A 10,545-nucleotide genomic window follows, 5' to 3' on the forward strand; every position below is an offset into this window, starting at 1 on the left:
TAAGTGGAACAAAAGCTAATTGTTTTGTCAAGAATAGTGGATTTGGTAGGTCTCATCGAAATGGGATTCTGAGGAGGTATTTGGTTGATGTGGAGAGATGAGGTTAAGATTGTGATTCTTGAAAACCATAGACAGTTTTTGCATGTCAATATTGAAGATAATAATGGACAAATGTCTTTGTTACAATGGTGTAACTTGCCCAATCCCAAGTGTAACGAGATCCATCTAGCTCGAGCTGGATCATATTGGTAGAAATTACTCTGGCCTATGGATGACAGGAGGTGACCTCAATGCCTTCTTATATGCTTCGGATAAAAGAGGGAGGGTCCTTAAGAAGAAGAGATGGTTGCCCCTTTTAAGAAAGTGGATGGATGATGATAAGTGTGTGCCGCGGTTTCGGGCATGCACCTAAGTGTTTTTAGCAATTATGACATTATAAGACTTTTTAACATAATCGGGAACATGCTAACTAATCACTGATACTAGCACAGAGATGGGAGTCACCACCCGGGTAATCACCAGACACTTTTACTAATGAGTGAAATTTCTCAGACTCCATAAGGAAGGTTACGCCACAAATCTATAGATGAATCTGGAAGCCAACTTCCTTATTTATGTACATTAGTCTTTAATTTTATTATTTAACAAATTATTCTCTATAAATATGATGTCTCAAACTTAATACTCACAAGTGTACGAACCGAATGTTAGTACAGGCAAGTTCACCACGAGGTCGATCTCAGAAAGAACCGTAGAGCATATACTATAAAGATCAATTATCACACAAAAGCACTAAAAATAAATCTAAACACTCTAAGCCAATGTTTAAGAATAGTTTTAAAGTTTATAAAAGAGATTAAATAAACTACAAAATAAATATGAAAATGGAATAATTAATATAAACTATATGATAAAAATAGTATTTAGTCTAGCTTATACTTTATAGTTCTCTTATTTTTCCTTAAGTCAAAATCTAATGAATGAGATGATGATGTGCCTTTTTCCTAAGTCACTTAAGCTAATGATGCAACCTAGGTGTCTTACAGCAATCATAGATTAAAGTAAAGATGATGTTTCTAATACTTTTAACCTAAAGATTTTCAAAAAAAAAAATATTACTATTAAATTGATATAATGATCAATTAACAATAATAGATGAAACTAAAATAAGTATGAAAGTAAAGAAATTATTCATTAAACTCATAATAAATAATGTTCATACATTAGTAAAAAGCCAAACTAAACACTTATGGAATTTAGCCTAATCCAACAGTCATTGTAATTAAATAGGAAGACTAAGAAATATAAAACATAAAATTAAAGCTCCCTCAAAATCTAGAAGTTCTTCAAGGGATGAAGAAGATTGATCCTCACTCTTTACGTTTTAAAAAGCTTTTTGATCCTTGAAAGAAGAATGCAAAAACTAATTAAATGTTGTAGAAGATGAACTGTAGAGAATTCGTAGTGAGAAGAATAATAGATACATGCCCTTTTTTTTATTTAATTGACCTCTACTTGTAGAGATTCCTTTTTCAGAGTCCTTTTCTAAGTACAACACTGCTATAGTTATCCTCTTAACTATCCTAAATAAAATAAACAACTTAACACATAATTAACCTTAATTATATTATAACTAATTAATTTTTCTTTGTGGGTCTTGATAAATTCGGCTAGGCCTACAATATTGGTAGTCCACGTGTCTTTATCCCGAGCCTTTTATATCCGTAGTCCAATTAAAACCAATTTATGCATTTTTGGCTCATATTCTTCCTCTTTGACTATTATCACCTGAAATTAGACATAAGGCTAAAGTGAGGTAATAAGCATATATTTCTACATATTATGTATATAAAACATACCAATAACTCACTAAAATGTTTTAATTATATATACATAATATGAACCTATCAAAATGTGAGCAATTTATACACAGGCATACCAAACAGCACACATAATACACCTAAGTCTAGCCATTTTTATTCAACTCAGCCCATATTGGAGTTGTTAGCCTAATTTACTTGTTATTTATGTGTATAACCCATCTAGTCTAGCCTAACTATATGTTATGCTTTGGACTTCCAGCCCTTACACCTAATGGACTACTTAGTATGATAAGACCCGTTTGTTATGATCGTAATTCTAATTAAGCCCTAATCCTAACTAAAGCATGCTAAAACCCGCTAAGTCTACTTAGCTTTTAGAGTTTTAGGCCTAGTTAATGTTGAGCTTATTAGACTACCATCTTCATTTTGGATCCAGTTTTAACACTAAGTCTATGTGGACCATTTTAATTAATCAATCATATTAAACATTTTTAATTAGCCATAAAATAAATAAAATAAAGGCAGAAAGTTAAACCTAATTATTACAACTCGGCTTCAACTACGATTGCAAAAGAAAAAGACCTGAAAACTATACATAATGTTGGAATACATAAAAAATCATCCAAAAAATAAAAGAAAATGAAGGTTGGGCTTGAACAATCAATCGGCTTTATAGGTAGAGCCGGTCGGCTCTAGGGTTCCAAGCTAGTTATCATTAATTCTTCAGTGTATTTTACATCCCCAAAGCTGAAATTCACATGCATAGACAGAGAAATTAATTAGAATAAAGAAAATAGAATAAAAAATATTAAAATAAAGCAACAAGAGTCAATTGAATGATCAAAACTCTAGGTACAATAAACTAACAGATGGAAAATCAATCAAGCAATCATATTAAACATGTCTAATTACCTAATCATAATGGAAATATAAATCTAAACATTAATCCGATGACATGTTTCTAATTAGATCCAAAATCCTAATTGGCAAAACTCTAGAGTTCTTATTATCAAATTCAAAATCCAATAATCATGCATATTCACAAAAACTTAATCAAATCATATTGATAATGAATCAAATTCTAATCATGTTTCTAAAAACAAATAACCACAAGAAAAATAAAAAAGAATGAAGGACCCAATTTTATGATGATGGTGAATGCATAATTGAAGGAACCCTCAGGTTGTCACCGTAGTTGATAGATCTGTGAGTATGATGTAATGAAGATGCAGTTAAGTCAAAAACCGATAGGAATCTAGTGTTGGATCTGATGTGGAGAAATCTTCTATCAATTTAGAAAAAGGTTTCCAAATTTGATTCTTTCTTTAATGGCTTGTTTCCAAAAACTGTTTTTTCTTAGTCGCTTAAATCTTCTATAATTGACTAAGAATGATAGTCTTTTTCTTTCTTTTCTCTCTAGTTTTTCTTTGTATATTCTTCTATTATCGTCAAGAAAATATTCTAGAATCTGTATATGGATATAAAATTGTCGAGAAAAACGACGTCGCAGTGCAAAAAATCCAATCGGCTCTATATAGAGCTAATTATCTCTACAGAGCCGATTGTCTCTATATAGAGCCGATTGGCTCTATGTAGAGAAAGTTAAAAAGCTTAATTAGGTCCCTAAATTTATAAAAACTATCATTTTGACCTTCAAACTTTATTTTTCTTGATAATTAGGTCTAGATTGATTTAAAAGAAAAGGTAATTTCAATTGGATTAACCTCGACTCCCATTCTCGGATTCGGAAAATAAGCCAATCAAGGATGTGTAGATCTTATTCGACTCTATGCTAAGCCGATTGGCTATATATAGAGACAATTCGACTGTACGCAGAGCTGATTCGCTTAAGGAACAAAAAATTTTAAAAAAAATTATATTTTAGTCTCTTAACTTGCGAAAACTATTGTTTCACTCCTTAAACTTAATCTTTTTACCAATTGAGTACAAATTGATTCTAGAAAAGTAATTTTAGTTCAATTATTCTCAAATTTGAGTGAGATTCGCCATCCTCATCCGTCCGAAACTCGAGAAAGGCAATAAATTTCATTGTAGGTTTTTTGTAATACCCTTAATATTTGGATCTCAAAAATGGATCTTGACAATATTGCTTTTGGTGTGAGACCTATTTGAAATGGGCTTGATGTTGAGAGGTTCTTATAATTAAACATGATTTCTTAATGATTTGAGTTTAAATAACATTGATTTACATGATTTGGCATGTCAATTGCATGAATATTAAGTTAATTTGGGTTAGATTTTATTAGAAATCATTGGATTAGTGTTTGGAGTTGTTTAGGAGGCAAAACTCTCTAAAAATGTGTTTTCTAGGCTCCCACATAGACCGGGCAGGTTTACTTTAATATTTGATCTGGACCATGTAGTCATGTGATGGAGTTTCTCTCTAGTGACCCACACTGTGTAGGTTTTCCCTTGAAAAGTGACTCGAACTGTGCAGCTCTATAATAGGTTAGATAATCAAATTTATTAATTCATATCTAACGTACTAGAGCACTTTAATCGTTGTTTTTTTATTTGTTGTAGGTCTAATAGTCTAGCTTTTGTGGTAAAATATCTAAAGTGATTCAACATTTAGATCTCCAAAAAATGCCCTCAGACCAAGGTCTACCGAGTGAGTCTATCTTATATAAACAACTCTCTTAGTTTAGCCTTATCTTGTGTTTTAGAACTCCAAATGAGGTGAGGTTTGAACTTATGTTTATCTTGTGAAAATGTTTAGCTTGGGGAGAGACCTAATTCTATTGTTTTGGCAGTCAAATCGACTGATTCATTTTCGTACTCAATATGTCCTATATGGCAATTTATAGATAATTCAATAAATTGATAATTTTAAATAGATAATTACTTGATTAAATTGTATTATTGATGCTATATGATTAATAAATAATATAGTTGATAATATATTAGTGATAAATATTTGTTGATAAGCTATTTGTATAGCTATAATCTAAGGTAGTGAACCTATCGATCCAGTCTAGCACTAATGGCGAGTATCAAGGTCGTATCCCTTGGAAAAGTGAAAGCCCAGAGTTACTACTTTGTTCTCTGTTATATTAGCCTAAAATGAATGATGAATAATTTCTAAATTTCCTAATAACTACAAGCTGAGTTCTAAGTGAGATGCATGAATGAATGGATAAATGAAACAACAAAGACAAGAAAGCAAACCCAAAGGGAACTTATACTAGTTGGCAACAAAAGATAACAGATTGATGAGTCCAACTATGCTACCCATGGATGAATTCTTAATTGAATTTGGTTTTTCTCTCGAGATAACCGAATTTCTAAACTCAAGAACCTAAAGTTGGAATCTCTTCCTAACGATTGATTCTTAAATTAGTATTAAGCTTTAATCCGCCTCTATTAAGCTTTGTTAATTCTTAATCTAGCTAGTTAATTATCCTTATCTCTAAGTGATTATTTACCGGTTCTTGCTATTCAAAATTTCAATTGCCAAATAGACTTCTCAATCACATAAAGCAATCTAAACACCACAATTCACAACGTCTTATGAATAATGCATTATCTTATTAATACTGAAAGCAAGAAGGATACAAAACTAAACTCAAGCAATCCAACAATTTAATACTAAGCCAACATAGTAAAGAAATTCCAATGGATTTAATCAATCTAGCTACACATATTCATATTTAAAACAGCTAGGAAATCAATTACAATGAAAGAATAATGAAAATGAAACATGTACACCCTTTTCTCTCGAATTGGATGAACAGCTCCAAATCTGAATCTGCACTATGATTGATATCTCCAATTGCCTTTCAATTTGCTCTACTACTGTTTTGCACTCAGAACCTTGCGGTTCTGGGGTTCTCACTCTCTGCAACTCTCTCCCAAACGCAGTACTCTGTAAAGACCGAACCCAGCCGCCAAAACTCTGCTCCTCCTTGCTTGCCCTAGCTGAAGAAATCGCTTTCCTTATATACTTGTCTCAAAGACGGCCACGGCCATGGTCGGCTGTCGTCGGATGGTCGAGTTCAGCCGTACGAACCTTTAGATCTTGCAAGTTAGGTCTTACCCAGCCTTGACCAAGATCGAGACCACTTCAGGCTTTGGCTTGAGGCCGTGATGATCCGAAACGCTCCAAATGTAAAATTTGAGGATCAAAGACTAATGGTTGGTCACGACCAGAGTCCAGGCTGTGCTCAATGTTTGACATGCGAGCCCTTATCCAATTTTGATGAATTTCCGTCCGTTTTTGCACGTATTGATCTATAATTGCTCAAACACTAATGATGGTCCTATAAATTCTCCTGAAATGCAAAAGAACACAAAACACGGGTGATCTTGGAATAAAAGCACAATAATTGCTAAAAAAATATACAATAATATGCAAGCAAATATATATAAAACTATTCACATAATTTATTTAGTAAATAACTCTGAGTAGTTTTTTAAATGGATCATGCATGATTATTGATAATATGCTTATAAATATGTAAGATATGATGAAATTGGTATGTTAATGTGATGATGTGTGTTTGTGATCTTCCTTGTGGGGTTAGGACTAGAATTTCGGATTCTAGTTCCCTTCTAATAGTTTGATTTGGATTAGATGTTGAGAGTCAATGATCGCCTAGGGAGTCGAGTTGACAGTGCATGTTGAGCTGAGGCTCTTTGAGAATGAGAAGGTAGAATTAGTTATTTGTTTTGCTTGTCAACCGAGGTGAGTAATATGACATATATGCTTGTGTGTTAGTCTCCTAACCCCTTGCGTTTCATACCTATTATGTGTGATGGAAAAGTAAGCATATATTATAGTTGTGAGATAGGCAAAATGCATGGTGGTATCATATAATATGTATTTGCATGATGGGGATAAGTTAGAATGACCTAGCCGATGAGAAAATTATCGGACGATGTGTACACTAGTATGATTGAAAACTTAAGAGTGTATGAGATACGTTATAAAGATAATTGAGTTCGGCATGGTTGGAGGGTCGGGCACCAAACCTTAAAGGGTGACGAGTGCCTCCATATGTGATGGGAGGTACCATAGGGTTAAGCACCAACCTTGAGAGGTGACAGGAACCTGTTGGTGAACCATACTGGGTAACTAGAGGGTCGAGCACCGAGACCTAAGGGTGATGGGTGCCTTTGGCAATAAATCCTTAATTTTAATGCATTGAGCAATATTTATGTTCTTTTTATATTTTCTCATGTCTTATGCATTGAGCATCATGAGATTTTGTATGAATGTGTGTGCATATAAATATATGTATAATATATTGCATGAATGTACGATCCATTAATGTTGGGGTATATATTTTATATTTTTCACTCAGTGAGGTCTGATTCCCTCAATTATTTTTTCATGTTAACTCGTGACTTGTGAGACGTGGTGTTACATTTCTTCTTTGTGGCAATTCGCGGTTGGTTTGAGTATTCATCTAGTCATTGTATTCTTAGTCTCCACAGTACAAATATAATGTAAATTAAAACCTTAGATGTAAGATGCTAAGTATTGTATATTAAATTATAATTGGTTAATAGGCTTGATGATACGAAAATCTTAAGTTGTGGACTTGCAAATAGTATATTCAAAAAATATTTATAGTTAAATTATGAAATGAAAATGATGGATTATGGTTGATGAATGAGTTGAATATTAGTTAATTTAGTATTAATTGAATTAATTGGATTTTGTTGCCTCTTAAACCTTAAAGGTTTAGTCGAATTGTGATAAATGATGTGAGAATTTGACTTAGAATGTATGATTTTAGGCTTGCTACAGGCACCGATAGCCACATGCATCTTTCATGTCCTAGTGTTGGTCTGACACTAGGTTTGGATCGTGACACCTATAGATGTTTACAAGACTTCATAAGTTTCTAATGTGGTCTACTATACAACTCCATAGGCCTAGTACGCAGTTGCCTTGTGCAACTGCATGGTTCATGCAGTTTTGCAAGCCAGCTGCGCACTAGCCTTGTGGAACTGCATAAAGGGCCTACAATTACGTGGTTTGACCTAGAAACAAGCTCTAGGTTCACCATTTCGCCGGCTTTTGTGCCATTTTGACATATGATCTTCCCGTATTTGATGCAAGACACTATGATTGAATTATTTTTATCCATTTAAGGTAGGTAGGACAATCACATGTTCATAATACCTTTTGCTATTGGAAATTTTATGATTTGGATTCTTTTTCATTTTAAAAAATTCCAAATACCTAATATAGTGTATAATTTGGCAAATATATATTTTTTACTCTTGAACCTTTTTGAGTTTGTATTGTTTTCCCTTAAGATTTTAAGATACCTATAATGTATACTTAATGTATACTATTTTTAAACATATATATTATATTGTTACTTTTTTTATATATTTTATAAATATTTTTTCACATTCTTTTTAACTTTTTAAAATACTTGCAGATATTATAATGTTTCTTAAATTGTTCATTAAAAATTTAATATTGAAGAAAATTGATATTTCATATTATTAGTATTTAAAGAAAAAATATCATATATTTTATTCAAATTCTATAAAAAATTTACCAATATAAATTTTTGGAATAAGATTCAAATTGGCCCTAACTTTTTACATAAGTTTAGATAAGCCATTTTAACCTTTTTGGGCTATTTCACCCAATACTTACCAAAATGAGCTCAAATTATCTCTTTTTTTTATACAAAATAGGAGCACGTCTTGCACTCATATATAATAATAATAAATAATTTAAAATTTTCATTAATTAACTTGTAAAAAATAATTTAAAAATAAATAATTTTTAATTTCAAACCCTTATCTTTTGTTTTCCCCAACTTTCATTTTCCCTATCTTCTTCGTCTTTCAATCAAGAAATTATTCTTAATTCAAGTAAAGGCAAACAATTCAATACTTGGTAAGCACTTCATATATACCCAAACAAGTTTTTCTCACGATGGTGATAGGTGATGACAATGATGCTGATTGCAATAGTCACCACCCTTTGAAATATGGTGGTAAATGATGATTGAGACAACATATTTGTAATTGTGAGAACTATAAGCTTCTCATTAGCTCAGACTCAGTCACAGAAAAGTGTTTGCTTAGTGATTGAATTGAATGTCTTGAGGTCGATTCTCAAGTAGAAATGATCACCAGTATGGTATAACAATGACTGTTTACCGACAGTGTACCGATGGATCTTTTTTTGACAATTTAACGATGATGCAATCCGTCAGTAAATCGACGCAATGAAGCCTAGTTGGTTACCCCTTTAGCAAAAACCTGACTTAGGCTATGGCGACAGTAGTTGCCGTTGCCATCTATACTGACGGGTAATGTAGGCATCATTAGAGATGTAACAAAGCCTTTTTTAGCGTTGACCGTGATCCATCGCTATGCCATCCGTAACTGGTTTTACCGATGGCATTAGCACATTTACCGATAGAGTTGTCCATCGATAAACACTGTTTTTTATAGTGACTTAAGTACTTAAGAAAATAATATAATATACTTGTTTTGAAGGATTTTAATGTATTTAAAAAAATAAATCAAAAAATAAATGGATGAGATTGGATTATCTATTTTTATATTCGAATTCGATGAATGTATGCAGAAGAAGTTTTATATTCTCTCGTTTCTGTTGTCGATTATTATTGTTGAGATTTCTGATTGATTTCTTGAGATTTGGTGTGTAATTTTGTTAGATTAAGTTACTACGATTTTTTATCTTTTTGGATTTATTGATTTTTGAGCTTTAAACGCACGTATCTTTTATGAGTTATATAAAAGTAAATTCTTTTGGTTATGAGCATATTTTTGTAAGAGAGCCAAATCTGCATGGCGATGGGAGTCAAATCAATGTTAGGGGAAGGTAAAGTCCGCTCCTCTGAACTTCGCTACCTTACTATAGTTTTACATTTAGTGGTATTAAAATTAGGAAGCTCTATTTCTTAGATATTTCTGTAAATTTCTCTTTTTATAAACTCCTTAAAGCTGCAGCTTTTTGGCCTAATTTGACCGGAGAGACAAGGCAACGATCAAAATACACAATTTTACTATGATACTCATAGCTTTTCGGCCAAATTCTTTTATATAAATTTTAAAAATGCATATTTAGCATTTTTGGTAAATTTTACTTTCTTAAAACGCTCTTGGTAGTGTTTAGTTTGTTTAATTAAATATTTTATTTCTATATATTTAATAGAATTTCTTTTAATAAATTTTAGATTTATTATCGTTTTTAATTAATGAACTTCCACTTATATGACTATTGATATAGTTCAGCCTAATAATTTCCAATGAAATTTCTACATTTAACATTTTTTTTTTTATGATATTCTTATAGTTTTATAAACTTTTTAAAGTTGTAATTTTTAGTATTTTTTGACCTAATTTGATAGGAAACAGAAAACCGTTCAAAACACATAATTTTACTATAGTATCTGTTTTTTTAGCCATTTTTATCATTTATATCTAAAAAATGCATGTTTACCATTTTAGTAAGTTTTATTTTATAGTTTGAAAATACTCATAATGAAGCCATATGTTGAGACCATGAGGGGGAGCACACAGGCTATGATAAACAAGCTCCGGAGAAATGGGATTGGAGGCAATCCAATCTGCTGCGAAGTTTTTTGTCTCTTATTTATTTTTATTTTTATCTTTTATTTACGTAATATATAATATTTTTGTTAAATTATTTTAAATATTAAAAAATAATTGAGACAAAAATAAAGACAGCGGGAGACAA

The sequence above is a fragment of the Ricinus communis genome, chromosome 7 (genome assembly GCF_019578655.1).
Source record: "Ricinus communis isolate WT05 ecotype wild-type chromosome 7, ASM1957865v1, whole genome shotgun sequence".
Lineage (NCBI taxonomy): Eukaryota > Viridiplantae > Streptophyta > Magnoliopsida > Malpighiales > Euphorbiaceae > Ricinus > Ricinus communis.